The following is a 14928-nucleotide window of genomic DNA, read 5'->3' on the forward strand; positions in this document are numbered from 1 at the left end:
GTTGTTGATCAACGCATTGTACCTCTCAAACACTTCAGTAATTCCTTCTCCTGGATTTGATTTGAAATGTTCATATTCAGAGGTTAGGATTTCCAACTTGTTCTCCCTAACTTCCTCTGTGCCTTCATTAATCACCTCAATAGTTTCCCACATGTGTTTGGAATTTTTACAGTTCATCACATGTCTGTTCATCAAGGGATCAAGGGAATCAATTAATATTAATTGAAGGCTGGCATCCAAGGAGGCTTCTTCCTTCTCAGCAGGAGTAAAATCTTGAGGCTCTTTTGGATAGGTTCTAGCTTCAGTAGTCACCACACCATCTATTATTACCTCCGGTTCAATAACCATCGGAGTTTTTATACCCTTCTTTAACAAGTTTGAATATTTGGGATTTGCAACTTGTAAAAATAATAGCATCTTCTTCTTCCACATGATATAATTCTCTTTATCAAATTGTGGAATTTTAACGGTTCCAACTTTATGTGAAGTCATTATGAATTTTTGAATAAATAAAAATTCAAGGAGTTGAAAAATCACAAAAGTCTAGGATCTTGATTTGTTCGTTAATCAGAAGGCTCTGATACCAATTGTTGGGTCCCAATGTGTTTGTAGAAGGGGGGGTTGAATACAAACAGTACCGAATAATCGAATTAAATGCGGAATAAAAAATGTGAAACAAAATTCAAGTTAAATAAAAATATTATTAAACTTGAAATGTGTTACAACAACTGTATCGATTACAAGGAATTAATCTCAAATCAATTATCACAAATCTAGAATAAATTCGACATGAACTTTTTCTATTTTTGCAATAATTAGAATCAAATGCTAAACGCGATTTGAGATTAAGTTCTAGGGATTTTGATCCGCTAGATTGTTACACAAGAACAAGATAAATAATTCTAGTGGTTTGAATTTAACATAAACAAACTAGAATTTTGATCTTGATGTAAGCAGAGAAGAAAATTAAATGTTTCAAGGCGGATGCTTTCTTGTTCTTGAATGTTTTTCGGATGATTAATGAGATGCTGCTTCTCTGCTTCTATTTAATCAATCAGCTGAATAGAATTTAATTGGCATGACAATCCTATAGCTGGCAAGACTTTCGGTAGGACAATTGAATGAACTAGCAAGACAATCTGAATGAACTAGCATGACAATCAGAATGAACTAGCATGACAATTATCCTCCTAGAGTAACTTTCGGTATGACAATGGAAAATGGCCTAGCATGACAATCGGTATGACAATCCTGATTGTCATGCTAGTTCATTTTCAATTGTCTTGCTGATTTAATGCTTGAATTTAATCCAATTAAGCTTCTGAAAATTCCTAAAATTCCTAGAATTAATTCAGAATTAATTAATCAATTAATTCAATTAATAAATAAATTATTCTTCGCAGATATAATTTATTTTCTTAATTAAATTAGATGACTTAATTAATTAATAGAGAATTAATTCTAGTCTTGAGCAGCAACCATTCTTCTGCAAATCTTCTGAAAATCACTGAAAATTATGAATCAATTCCACCACTTCAACGTTGACACTCGATGTACTGTCTGGTTCATGAGTGACTAACTTCCGTGACGTTTCTTCATGTCTTGACTCTGACACTTTGATTTTCTTCAGATTAAATCCTTGTAATTAATTGATACTCTGACGAGATCTCTGTCACTTGATTAAATCCACGATCTTGATTTATATCACTGAGGCATGATCAGCTTCTTGAACTTCTTCCAGTGAATTAACTCCTCAAGTCTGTAGATGAACTTTGTTTCTGAATCCTTTGACAGATATTACTTTGCGAGATCTCTCTGACGGTAGATCCACTATTTACTTATTACATTCTTATTTGAGTTGAGTTGAATCCTCGAATATACAAATAGGTCTATGACATTTGACTTACAAAGAGCAACATATTTACCCCCTAATGCAACATTTTTTTGGTGTTACAGTAGGCATTTTATGGTGTAGTGTCCTGATCACCTGTTAATACCTTGAATTCTTATAAACCCTATAAGAACCTTTGCGTATCCCTTGTGTAATAATCCTTCATTTCTTTATGATCTTATTCATGATAATCCTTAAAACTGCTATGATTCTCTAACTTGTGTACCTTGTGATCATTTGATCAAGGTCCCTAGAATTAAACTTTGTTTATCCTTGATTCATTTCCCTATCTTTGAATTCTTGAAATTGAACATAAGAATGAGTTTCGACTTGGAAGAGTCTGAATGATTTCATATTCTCGGTAATGATAAAATGAATGTAGTAAAACCTTTTTTTTCCAACACAAGGTTTTCCAAACGAATTCCCAATGGATTGGATTGAGACGTAAGAGACTAGTGGGACTAGTCTAGTCATATAAAGAGGCTAGCGGGGCTAGTCCAGTTTAAGGCTGAAATTATGTCATAGGTACCTTAAAGACAGGATGGAGGTCGGTACGGGTAGATAACCCGTATTATTATGAATTAAAAGTTAAAGTAGTCCAATCAAGGGTTCCATAATTATTTCAAGAGGAACTGAATTTCCTATTCAGTAATTGATTCTTTGAAAATGAAATGGCTTATACTGTTTTGAAAGAGTTGATTGTGATATTGATTAGCTTACAGCATGTGAACCCTGATTTTGATTCTGTTAATATTATCAATCGTATAATTGATTCCCAATGATGAAAAGATTCTTGCTTTCTATTTGAGAGATCATTTGTGATTTGTGATGAATGTCGGCTTCCACCCCATCTTGAGCCTTGTTTCCTGAAAGCTCAAAGCTTTTCTTTATAACCCTTTCATAGCCCAAATGACAGAAATCTGCCACCTAGAGATGTTAAAGTAGAATGCCCTGAAAACAGTAATGGTAAATTGTGGATTCTGTATTGTAGAACTGTTTATAGTTACTTGCTGAGTTTTATACTCATATGTTTTGCTTTATTCTAACCATAGCAGTTAAGCAAGAGGATGGCCAGGCTTAGGCGCACTGCTCGTAAGAGCGTACCTGGTGGTACGTACCGTGTTGAGGGCTTCCAGATTCCAGAGCAGGTAGTACAGGTTATAAGTGAGCAAGCGCTTAGCCAGAAAGTTGTTAAGATACAATGGGTTATCTGTCGGTTCCAATTCGGAATCGATTATGTAAACTTGGTTTTATTTTGGGGTTGTAAATTATATTTTATGGTTGGTAGTTGTAATCTTGTCTCAAATTTAATCCTGTTTGATCCTGTTAATAGTTAATCGGGGTTTATGCTTATTTAATTCATAGATTAAAGGTGTGCGGGTCCTCATTTTCTAACCCCCAGATTGAGGGCGTCACAATTTCGCTCGAAAATATCAAAAGGATTTTAAATACATTTAAGGAACCAATTCTGGGATTCCTTAACTAAAACTTTTCTGGTTCAGCAATTATGATTTAAATGTTCTACTCTATTGCAGATGTCAGTTTTATATCAAAAGACCATATATATGCTATAATGAACTTGATGAGCATTTCGTTCGCTCATACTTGCCTGTTTTTCTAAATTTAAAAATCCAGTGAGGATTAACTGAAGCTGTTTAGCTGCGTAATTTAAGAAAGGCTAAGAAGGATGCAAATACGAAGATGTTTGGTCCAGGGTTTACGGAACTAGTGTAAGTGATGTTATGTAAAGCTATTTGTGTATATATATATTATAGCTGTATTATCGTGTATTTGGGCCTAGTACACTTCTTTTCGAAGTTATACTAGCGGGTATAGTTTTGAGTTTAGGAATTTGTGAAAAGAGTTTGAAAATAAAGTGAAAAATTTATTTGTGGAATTTGGAATTCTTGTTTCTAGAACTGTAACCTGAAAAGATCCTAGTATAGTTTGGAGTCATAGATGCTATATTTCAACTATTGGCATTTATTTATCGATTTAACAGTTTAATTTAGATTGAGATTTCATCGTGATGACCAAATCCCCTTACCCCGGATTTGGGGGAATCACAGGTTAATATCAGAGTTGAGATTATAGTAAACTAGAAACGAGAGTGTGTAAGAGTGTGTATAGTTATGTAAGGACGCCAGAGCTCATATCGAGTTCGTGTTGGACTATTGGATATAGTACCAACTAGTAAGTTAAGATAGGCGTACTCGTTTGAGATTATTGTGTGGAATTAGATAGAATCCCCGGCAACTGTGAACATCTATTGTGGAATCATCCAAGGCTACTATGAGTAAACGGCGATGTAGATTATCAATAAATTAAAGATACGGAGAAGAAGACTTTGGAAGCGAATGACGAGTCATTTGAATAATCGAAAAAGAAGATAAGTATGAAGACCTTGGCAATACCTTCTCTTTCTATAAATTATTTTGACATCCTTCAAAAAGAGGTATATGTTAGAGGATATATTCCATAACCCTCATTTTCAAACATGTCTGTGTTTTAAATTTTTCAGAAACTATCATGAACCCAAATTTTCGGGTTTTGATAGCTCTGTCAAGTTGTGATAATGAAGTTTTCGCATTTCCTATATGGTACATAGCTTTATTGGTGATGTGACACCACTTGGCCATTTTGTGCTAGAATTTTGTTTTCTGGATTTCATTTCCTCCAGAAATATCAGCTTTGAAATCTTTTCATTTTTAATCTGAGGATTTCCTTAACAAGGCATTCATTATAAACCCTTTATTATTCATTTGATTTTAAATTCTTTTTATATTCTTTTACCCTGACTGAGATGAACAACCTTATTTATAAGGGACGCCGGGACTCTCTGTCTGGGTGATAGGAGTTAGGTGGGATACCATCACTGGTGTGTTGTGCATTACAAAAAGGCTAATTACCTTCAGTTGTAAATGTCTTAACTAAGGCATGCAACATAAGTTCTTCTGATCATATTGATCTCTTGGTTATTATTTTATTCCAACAAATTTTACTCAAAAATTCATATTTTGAAAATCACAGTTGTGGAACATGTGTTAGATATGAGATCCTTTTCTTTTCAGAACTTTACTATTTTATCATTTGAAATATTTAAAGGTATGCCAATTGACTTAAGATGAGTTATCTTGGTCAAGTTAAAGTAAGACTTTGTAATGAGATTATTAAGAACGAAAATGGTTTCAGAAAGGTTGCTTATGCAAGGTTCGAAAGTTGGTAAGGAGATCCCTAGTGTTCTCTTCTACTGATTTCGAGGACGGAATCCTTATAAGGAGAGTAGATTGTGATATCCCGGATTTTCAGCTATTATTATTATTATTATTATTATTATTATTATTGTTATTATTATTATTATTCCTTGAATATGTTTATGAGATTTTCTGATTTGGAAGGAATAAAATTATGGATATTTTATTCCTGTTTGACGTGTTCGATTCATTAAATGGTAATGTGCTAATTAGTAAGTGTTATATCGATTGTGACGCCCTCAATCTCGGGGTTAGGAAATGAGGACCCATACACCTTTAATCTCATAATTAAATAAGCATAAACCCCGATTAACTACTAACAAGATCAAACAGGATAAAGTATGAGACAAGATTACAACTACCAATCATAAAATATAACTTACAACCACAAAATAATATTAAATAAACATAATCGATTCCGGCTTGGTACTGATAGATAACCCATTGTATCTTTACAACTCTCTGGATAAGCGCTTGCTCACTCAAAAACACCTCTACCTGTTCTGGCAACCGGAAGCCCTCAACACGATAGGGACCACCAGGTACGCTCTTACGAGCAGTGCGCCTAAGCTTGACCATCTTCTTGCTTAACTGCCATGGTTAGATTTAAACAAAATATATGAGTATAAACTCAGCAAGTAACTATAAATCAGTTCTACGATATGAAATCCACAATTTACTTTACCAAACTCAGGACATTCTACTTTATCAGATCTAGGTGGCAGATTTCTATCTTTCGGGTTAAGAAAGGGTTATAAAGGAAAATTTTGGGGCTTTCAAGGAACAGGGCTCAAAGCAGGGTGAAAGCCGACATTCATCACAAATCATTAAGGGATCAAAACAGATCTTCCAAAAAGGAAAGCGACAATCATTTCATTATATGGAATCAATTATATGATCAACAGAATAACAATCAGGGTTCACGAGTTATAAGCTTCACAATATCACAATCAACTCTTTTTAAAGCAATATAAACCATTTTCATTTTCAAAGAATTAATTACTGAGTAGGAAATTTCAATTCCTTTTAAAATAATCAATATGGAACCCTTGATTGGACCACTTTATCTTTCATTTTATTATAATACGGGTGATCAGCCCGTACCGACCTCCATCCGGTCTTTAAGGTACCAAATGGCATAATTTCAGCCTTAAACTGGACTAGCCCCGCTAGCATCTTACAATGACTGGACTAGTCCCACTAGCCTCTTACGTCCCAATCCAATCCATCAGGAATTCGTTTGGAAAACCTTAAGTTGGAAAAAGTAGGTTTTCTAAATTTTATTTTATCAATACCAAGAATATGAAATCATTCGGACTCTTTCAAGTCGAAACTCATTCTTACATTCAATTTCAAGAAATTAAAGTGAAGGAAACGAATCAAGGATAAGCAAGATGAAATTCTAGGGGTTTTGAATCAATGGTAACAAGGTACTTAAGTTAAAAGAATCAGACTGTTCCAAGGATCAATAGGGGATATGGTGATCAAAGAATATGGCATCATTACAAGGGGTTCGTAAAGGTAATTATAGGGTTTATAACAGTTCATAGCATAATAAATAATTTGAATAGAAAAGATAGGTTACCAAAGGGTTGAATCAATAAGCTTATCAATAACAGTTTTACAAGACCAAAGACAGGGTATCTCAAATCAATAATAGAGGTTCATTATTTTAACAGTTCAATACTCGACATGGTATGAACAATATTCTCTCTATAACCATTTACACAAGTAATTAAAGTTACTTGCCTGAATTTGCTTTCCTGTTTCACGAAGGTTGAACTACTGCCACCTAGTATACCTTTCCCTTTTCTAGCCTGAATGCCCTCACGTTCCGAATCTACAATCAAAACCAAAACCTCAATTAGTTTCTCAACTCTCGTTCCCGGAACGTTCACTCAATACGATAGCTCGATTATACTTCTGACTTGAACTATACGAGTATAGCTTACATACACACATGCACATAACACATAACACATTCTTTTCTCATAGCCTTTATATCTCTATATATATACACTCGATCATCAACTTATACTCGCTAAATCTTGACTATTCTTCAAATCAAACATTTATAACTCATATGAGCACACGATTTCATTCATAGCTAATTACTTATGACCATAGCTATCACTCGTAGCTTTTAAAATCAGTCAACTTGATTACATTTTTTCTTTTATCCTTAATTCGAACCAAAACAACAATCAATCAAACAAATAAATCACATATCTCCTAGAATTTCACATGTAATCACTTAGCAAGGTAATGGAACCAAATCAATCGCTTTTCTACTTATATACCATTCGGCTATAAACCTAAAACACAACCAAGTGTACTCAATTTCAATCACACATAATCAAACACAATAAACCTCTTTTGGTATGCAAATTACAATAGTCTTTTACGCAATTAAGCTGCATTCTTTTTAATGCAAAAACTGAATCATAATCATGTTAAGAATCGAAAATCAACACCTCCTTTTAATTATCAAAATTCGAACACAAGCATCATCCAATCATTGTCATGCAACCAAGTTCTTACTAGTAATTAAGATAATTAGCATATAAACTCACAAAAATTCACTTAATTATCTTTTTAACCATAAGACCCATTCGGGTTTTTCAAGAAAACACACATGCAAAGATCAATCTTGACATGCAAATTTTTATATCACATTTTCAATTTGTTTTAAACCTTAACTTAGTCTTTCAACTCATTTTCATCATAATTTTCGAATCACAAAACAAAGCATCACTTAGTGGCTCAAACCTTAATCAAATTATCCAATTAAACATGCATGCATTCACTAGTTCTTCTTTTAAACCAACATGCAATCACATTTTACACTAATTAAGCTTAGTTTACAATAAGATCAAGTCATCAAATCTAATTCCCTTTTTTATTAGTACAAAGTCGAACAAAAATCCCCAACATGCAACCCTCAAACTCGATTTCTTAAGCATCAAAGCAATTACACAAATCCAAATTCTTTTAAAAACAATCATAGCAATCCATTTATCAATCACACACTTAAATTTCAAAGGAAGTACAAAATCCTTTTTTGAACTTTTCAAGAAACCAAAACATGCAAAGGCTACATATAATTTTTAAAGGACATAAAACTCAAAAATCACAGTAGTACAACTAGCACATCATTTTCTTAAAATACCACTGGCTCTCCTTGGATCATGGCCGGTGGTGGTCGAACTTAAGAGTGCCCATAACAGGTCTCCTCTTGAGTTTTAAACCACAAAATCTCTTGAATCTTCTCTTATGATCATATATCAAGAAATCGTATTTCCTTGAACACAACCATAGAGATGGAACCATGAAACTTACAAAAACACTTACATGCAAGTGGTGTTTGAGTACTATATCGAAAATAGAAGCTATGGATGGTAAGACCTTTGAATTTGAGTGAGTTTTTGGTGTTGCATGCAAGAGAGAGAAGAGAGATGGGGAGATAGCCGAGAGACAGTGTTCGAGAGAGAGAGAGAGAGGAAGAAAGAAAGTGAGGGAGAGGGGGGAGATGCTCACGGTAAAGAAAGAAGAAAGAAGGGGGGTGAGTTTATATTTGTATTAGGGCCAAGGGTAATTTAGTAATTTACTAAATCCCTTTTTGTTTGATTAATCCTTTCTTTTTACTCAAATAAGATAGAAATTGAATATTGAATACATCCTTCTAGGAAAGTCGAAAATTATTTCGAATGACAATTTTAAGACGTAGATCTCAAAATTAGCTTTCCAACCATTACTCATAATAAACTTTTGAGCAAACGGTTGATTTTATATAATTTTCACAAGTTTGTGCTAATAATAGCATTTTATCATATAAAAATCAATTTATAATGCAACGATCACCAAATAAATATGTCCATCATTTTTAGAAAGTCTCTAAGACTATTATGAAGATAACAGAACAAATCTCATGCCTTTATCTTACTCAGATAATTTTATAAAAATGCGCGAAGGTTAAATAAACTTTATTTAAATCAAATAATTCCCTTAAATCCATAAAAATATCAACAGATCACGTAATCATGCAAACAGACAAGCAAGCACACATACGAACACATTACAACTCATGTATGATCATAAAATTTGTCCTTCTTTAATTTTTATTCCTTTCTACGCGTACCGGGTCATGTTCAGCTTGACGGCCCAACGCTTAGCATTTCAATTACGCTTCTCATTATCGTTATCGACCGACACGTCACTAGGACGCAATACTTTATTTAAACATTCATTTCACATAATCATACATATTTCACACAATTTTTATACTTTAATCCCTTTTTAGGACGGGTTCCGTTCTACTTGATGACCCGACAACACAGCTTAACTCCTAAGCTGACTTTTTAAATTGGAACGCTTCTATTTACGCTCCTCGATACTAATATACAATAAAGACAAATAAATCATCACTTAATCACATATTTTATAATCACATCACATAAATTATACTTTATTGACTTAATTTCGTCGCAAACTTCTCAGTCGTCACAATCTACCCTCCTTAAAAGGATTCTGTCCCCAGAATCTAGTCTAAGCAAATAGATGGGGATACTTTTGTTGTATTTCAGTCTCTAATTTCCAAGTTGATTCTTCTAATAATGGATTTCTCCATAACACTCTGACTAGAGGTACAACTTTATTTCTAAGTGTCCTCTCCTTTCGGCCTAAAATTTGAACGGGTTGTTCTACATAAGACAAATCTGATTGAATTTCCACTGGTTCCAATTCGATCACATGGCTCGCATCAGCATTATACTTCTTCAGAAGAGATACATGGAATACATTGTGTAGATGTTGCTTTTGTGGAGGTAGCGCCAATTCATACGCCACTTTTCCAACTTATCGCAATACTTCGAATAGTCCAATATACCTAGGGCTCAACTTCCCTTTCTTTCCGAATCGGGTTAAACCTTTCCAGGGAGATATCTTTAACAAGACTTTGTCTCCAGATTCAAATTGCACATCTTTTCGTTCTCGATTTGCATACTTCGTTTGTCGATCTTGAGCTGCAACTAACCTTTTCCGAATCATTTCTACCTTTTCCTTCATTTGTTGAACTAGCTCTGGGCCAATTAATTTGTGCTCGCTAACCTCGTCCCAATACATAGGGGACCTACATTTTCTTCCATACAACGCTTCATAAGGCGGCATGCCAATACTCGCGTGATAACTGTTGTTGTAGGAAAACTCAATTAACGGAAAATGATCGTCCCAATTTCCTTTGAAATCTATTGAACATGTTCGCAACATATCTTCAATTGTCTGAATTGTCCTTTCACTTTGTCCGTCCGTCTGCGGATGATATGCCATACTCATTTTCAACTTAGTTCCTAAATGATCATGGAATTGTCTCCAAAATCTTGAGTTAAACCTTGGATCTCTATTAGACACGATAGATACAGGGACTCCGTGACGCATCACAATCTCATCCAAATATAATTTGACCAACTTTTCCAACGAAAATCTTTCATTTATCGGCAAGATATGTGCTGACTTCGTCAATCGGTCGATTACCACCCAAATCGCATCATGATTAGACTTGGTTTTAGGTAATCCTACCACGAAACCCATCGCGATATGTTCCCATTTACATTCTGCTATATCCAGTGGTTGAAGTAATCCACTTGGCCTCTAGTGTTCCGCTTTGACCCGTTGACACGTATAACACTTACTTATCCATTCCGCAACTTCCTTTTTCATATTTGGCCACCAATAACTTTCTTTTAAATCATGGTACATTTTTGTACTTCCAGGGTGAATTGAAAATCTCGAGTGATGCGCTTCTTGCAAAATCTCGTGCTTTAGCTCCACAACATTAGGTATCCAAATATGTGAGTTTACACGGTATATTCCTTTTCCATCCTTTTGAGTTTTAATTTCTTCTCCTGATAACTTATCCTTTTCGCGATTTATCAATTACTCCTGACAGCATCGAATCTTCTCCAAAATTTCGGGTTGAAATGACATCACATCTATAGCTTCTCCTCCAAATTTTGGAGTCTGCACTTCAATTTCCATCTTTTCAAAATCCTTGACCAGATTTTCCGATGACGGTAACATATTCAACCTTTCCTTGTGACTTAAGGCGTCGACTACCACATTTGCTTTTCCAGGATGATAGTTTATCGTGCAATCATAATCTTTGATCAATTCTAACCATCTTCTTTGTCTCATATTCAACTCCCTTTGAATGAAAATATACTTTAAACTTTTATGGTCTGTATAAATCTCACACTTTTCCCCGTATAAATAATATCTCCAAATCTTAAGGGCAAACACAATTGCTGCCAATTCCAAATCATGCGTAGGGTACTTTTGCTTGTGCGGCTTGAGTTGCCTTGACGCATATGCTATTACCTTCCCATGTTGCATTAACACACATCCAAGTCCTTTATACGAAGCATCATTGAATATCACAAATTCTCCTTTTTCATCTGGTAACACTAACACTGGGGCGGTTACCAACCTCTTCTTTAACTCTTGAAACCTTTCTTCGCATTTTTCTGTCCACATAAACTTCTCGTTCTTTCTTGTCAACTTTGTTAATGGAACATCAATCTTAGAAAAATCTTGCACAAACCTTCTATAATGTCCGGATAATCCCAGAAAACTTCTGATTTTCGTTGAAGTCTTGGGTTTTTCCCAATTCATTACAGCATCTATCTTGGATGGGTCTACTTTGATTCCTTTTTTATCAACTACATGACCAAGAAATTGCACTTCCCTTAGCCAAAATTCACACTTTGAAAATTTAGCGTACAGCCTTTTTTTTTCAGAATTTCCAAAGAAATCCTCAAATGCTCCTTATGATCTTCTTCCGTCTTGGAGTAAATCAGTATATCGTCAATAAACACAATAATGAACTTATCCAAATATTGCTTGAACACCCTGTTCATAAGATCCATAAATGCGGCTGGTGCATTCGTCAAACCAAACTCCATTACCAAAAACTCGTAGTGCCCATATCTTGTTCGAAACGTTGTCTTGGGTATATCTTCCACTTTAATCTTTAATTGATGATACCCAGATCTTAAATCAATCTTGGAGAAACATGATAAGTGGATTTTATATCCACTTGGAACGCTTTATTACAAGCTTAAATTGGTGTTTTGGACTCAAGTTGTTGGTATTTTGATGTGTTTTTGTGTTATTGCATTTCAGGTATCAGTTATATGAAGAAAAGAGTTTTTAAAGGAAATATGATAAAAATTGATCAGATCTGGAAGCCAAGGCCATTTTCAAGTTTTAGAGAATCTCAATAGTTTCGCATGGGCAGTTGAATCGCCTAATTCTGACGAGTAGAACTCAAGTTATGGCCAAAACAAAATTCATCAGAAATTTTTCCAGACAGGAGCTGAGCGCCCGCCCAGGAGAGCTGAGCGGCCGCCCAGGAGAGCTGAGCGCCCGCCCAGAGAGCTGAGCGGACGTTCAAGGCGCGGTTGGTCGCTGATTTCGCTGAAAAGGTTGGTCGCTGATTTCGCTGAAAAAGCCTTTTCTGAGTGGAATTTGACGATTTTAAGGGTCCAGGTCCATTAGGGGCGTATATATACTTAAAAAAGGGTTTTCATCATCCGGAAAGATTGGGATACCAAGGAGAAGACCTAGAAGCACAGAACAACTCTGAAAAGAAGCTCTTGTTTTCAACTTGTGATTTTTTGAATTAGTTGTAACTTTGGATGCTCGTTTTCGTTCTTGTTGAACCTAGATCTCGTTTATTTGTACTTTAATCATTATTCAATTTTTTAAGACCTTGTTTTATACCATGCTTTCATTGGAACCCATGGTGACGATGAGTTCGATTATGGGCTAATCGTTGTCATGGGGTTTTAGCGGATTTACTTATGGATTTCAATAATTAATTTATTTCGATATCTTGGTGTGTGGTGATTGATTGATATCCTAGTATTGGTTGTGCTTATTCATCTTATGTGCGTAGCTAACATATAAGATAGCGTGTTAATCTCTATTGAAGCGACAGTGAATATAGAGGTTTAGAACTTGCCATGCTAGCATAGGTTCATGTATTTGTTATGCATGATTCGTAGGTAATTTTAACCATCTTACTTGCCCTATGTAATCAAGATAGATAACTTTTGCTTAAACCGTTATTTGTCAAATTCTATAGACATATAGGGTCTCAATATAATTGGTCCCTATTCAGCTTCTATCTTTTTTGTGGATGTCTGGTAGAATGGTACTCATGCAATGAAAGTTGGCGTTTATCAGTTTCGTGTTATCTGATTAGTGTCATCGCCATCACATGATAAGGTTAAGAACAATAAGGCTATTGAATGAAATATTTAATGAAGTTAGGATCCCATATTTGTCATATATAGTAATTCAACCTCAATTCTCTTAGTTAATGTTATTTAGTATAATCTCTTAGTTTAATAAGAACCTAATTTGTTATTTGTCTTAGCATTGAGTGATAACCATACAGTGTTGCATAGGTGCATAAATTGAACTTAACCTAAACCAGTCTCTGTGGGAACGGATCTGATTTATATCTTATACTACTTGCGAACGCGTATACTTGCGTGAATATTAGCGCGTGTTTTCGCCCTAACAAGTTTTTGGCGCCGCTGCCGGGGACTAGGTGTTAATTTTTAGTTTATGTGCTTGTCATCAGTGGTCGTTAAAGTTCACTGACTCGGTTTCTTTTACTTTCACGGTTTATTTGCTTGTGTTTCAGGTACTCATTACAATGGGAGATCCAGCAACACGAACGAAAGCCTTGATGGATTTTTCTCAACCCAAGATCAATGACATTCAATCTAGCATTGTCCGGCCAGCTATCACAGCTAATACTTTTAAGATCAAGCCTGGAATAATTCAATGGGTGTATAATTAATCCAGTTTGGGGGTTCTCCAACTGAAGATCCCAATATGCATATTAGGGATTTCATTAAGATTTGCGACACCTTCAAGTTCAACGGTGTTTCTGAAGATGCTGTGAAGCTGAGACTGTTCCCATTCTCTCTGAGGGACAAGGCTAATAGCTGGTTACACTCTCTACCAGCTGGTTCGATTACTACTTGGGAAGATCTTGCCCAGAAGTTTCTTACTAAATTCTTCCCTGTGGCAAAGACAGCTGCACTCAGGAATGTTATTACTCAATTTGCACAGCAAATGGGAGAATCACTATGTGAAGCTTGGGAGCGCTACAAGGAGATGCTAAGGAAGTGTCCTCGTCATGGAATTCCTGGTTGGATGATCATCACTTGTTTTTACAATGGGTTGGGAGCACAGTCCAAACCCATGCTCGATGTAGCAGCAGGCGGAGCATTATGGGCAAAGAGCTATGAGGAAGCTTATGATCTAATTGAACTGATGGCTGCTAATGAATATCAGTATCCAGCCCAGAGATTGCCACAGGACAAGGTAGCAGGAGTTCTTGAAGTGGATACAGCTACGAATATCACTGCTCAACTAAAGGCGTTATCTATGAAGATCGATTCTCTGGCTAACTATGGTGTTAAGCAGATAATTAGTGTTTGTGAGCTGTGTGCAGGTCCGCATGTGACGGAGCAATGCGCTTATCTAGTGACTCAGCACAGTTTGTGAGCAATTTTCAGAGTTCGCAGCAGCTAGTTCCTGCCACTTATTATCCTAACAACTGGAATCATCCTAACTTCAGCTGGAGCAACAATCAGAATGCGATGCAACAGCCATTCCAACAGTTTGGAAATAAGCTATTCAACCCTCCTGGTTTTCAGCAATAAATTGCACTAAAATAACAACTCCAAATTCAACAACAAAATCATGAGG

At 35.4% G+C, this 14928-nt stretch overlaps 1 non-coding gene across 1 annotated transcript; it reads right to left on the bottom strand.

The window, feature by feature from the left end:
- Positions 1-14253: 14253 nt before the first annotated feature.
- Positions 14254-14360, bottom strand: LOC141663305 (small nucleolar RNA R71). Its single transcript, XR_012551385.1, has one exon. It is a non-coding gene; the product is annotated as a small nucleolar RNA R71 (small nucleolar RNA).
- Between the last annotated feature and the right edge of the window lie 568 nt (positions 14361-14928).

Source organism: Apium graveolens, chromosome 5 (assembly GCF_009905375.1).
Source record: "Apium graveolens cultivar Ventura chromosome 5, ASM990537v1, whole genome shotgun sequence".
Taxonomy (NCBI): Eukaryota; Viridiplantae; Streptophyta; class Magnoliopsida; order Apiales; family Apiaceae; genus Apium; species Apium graveolens.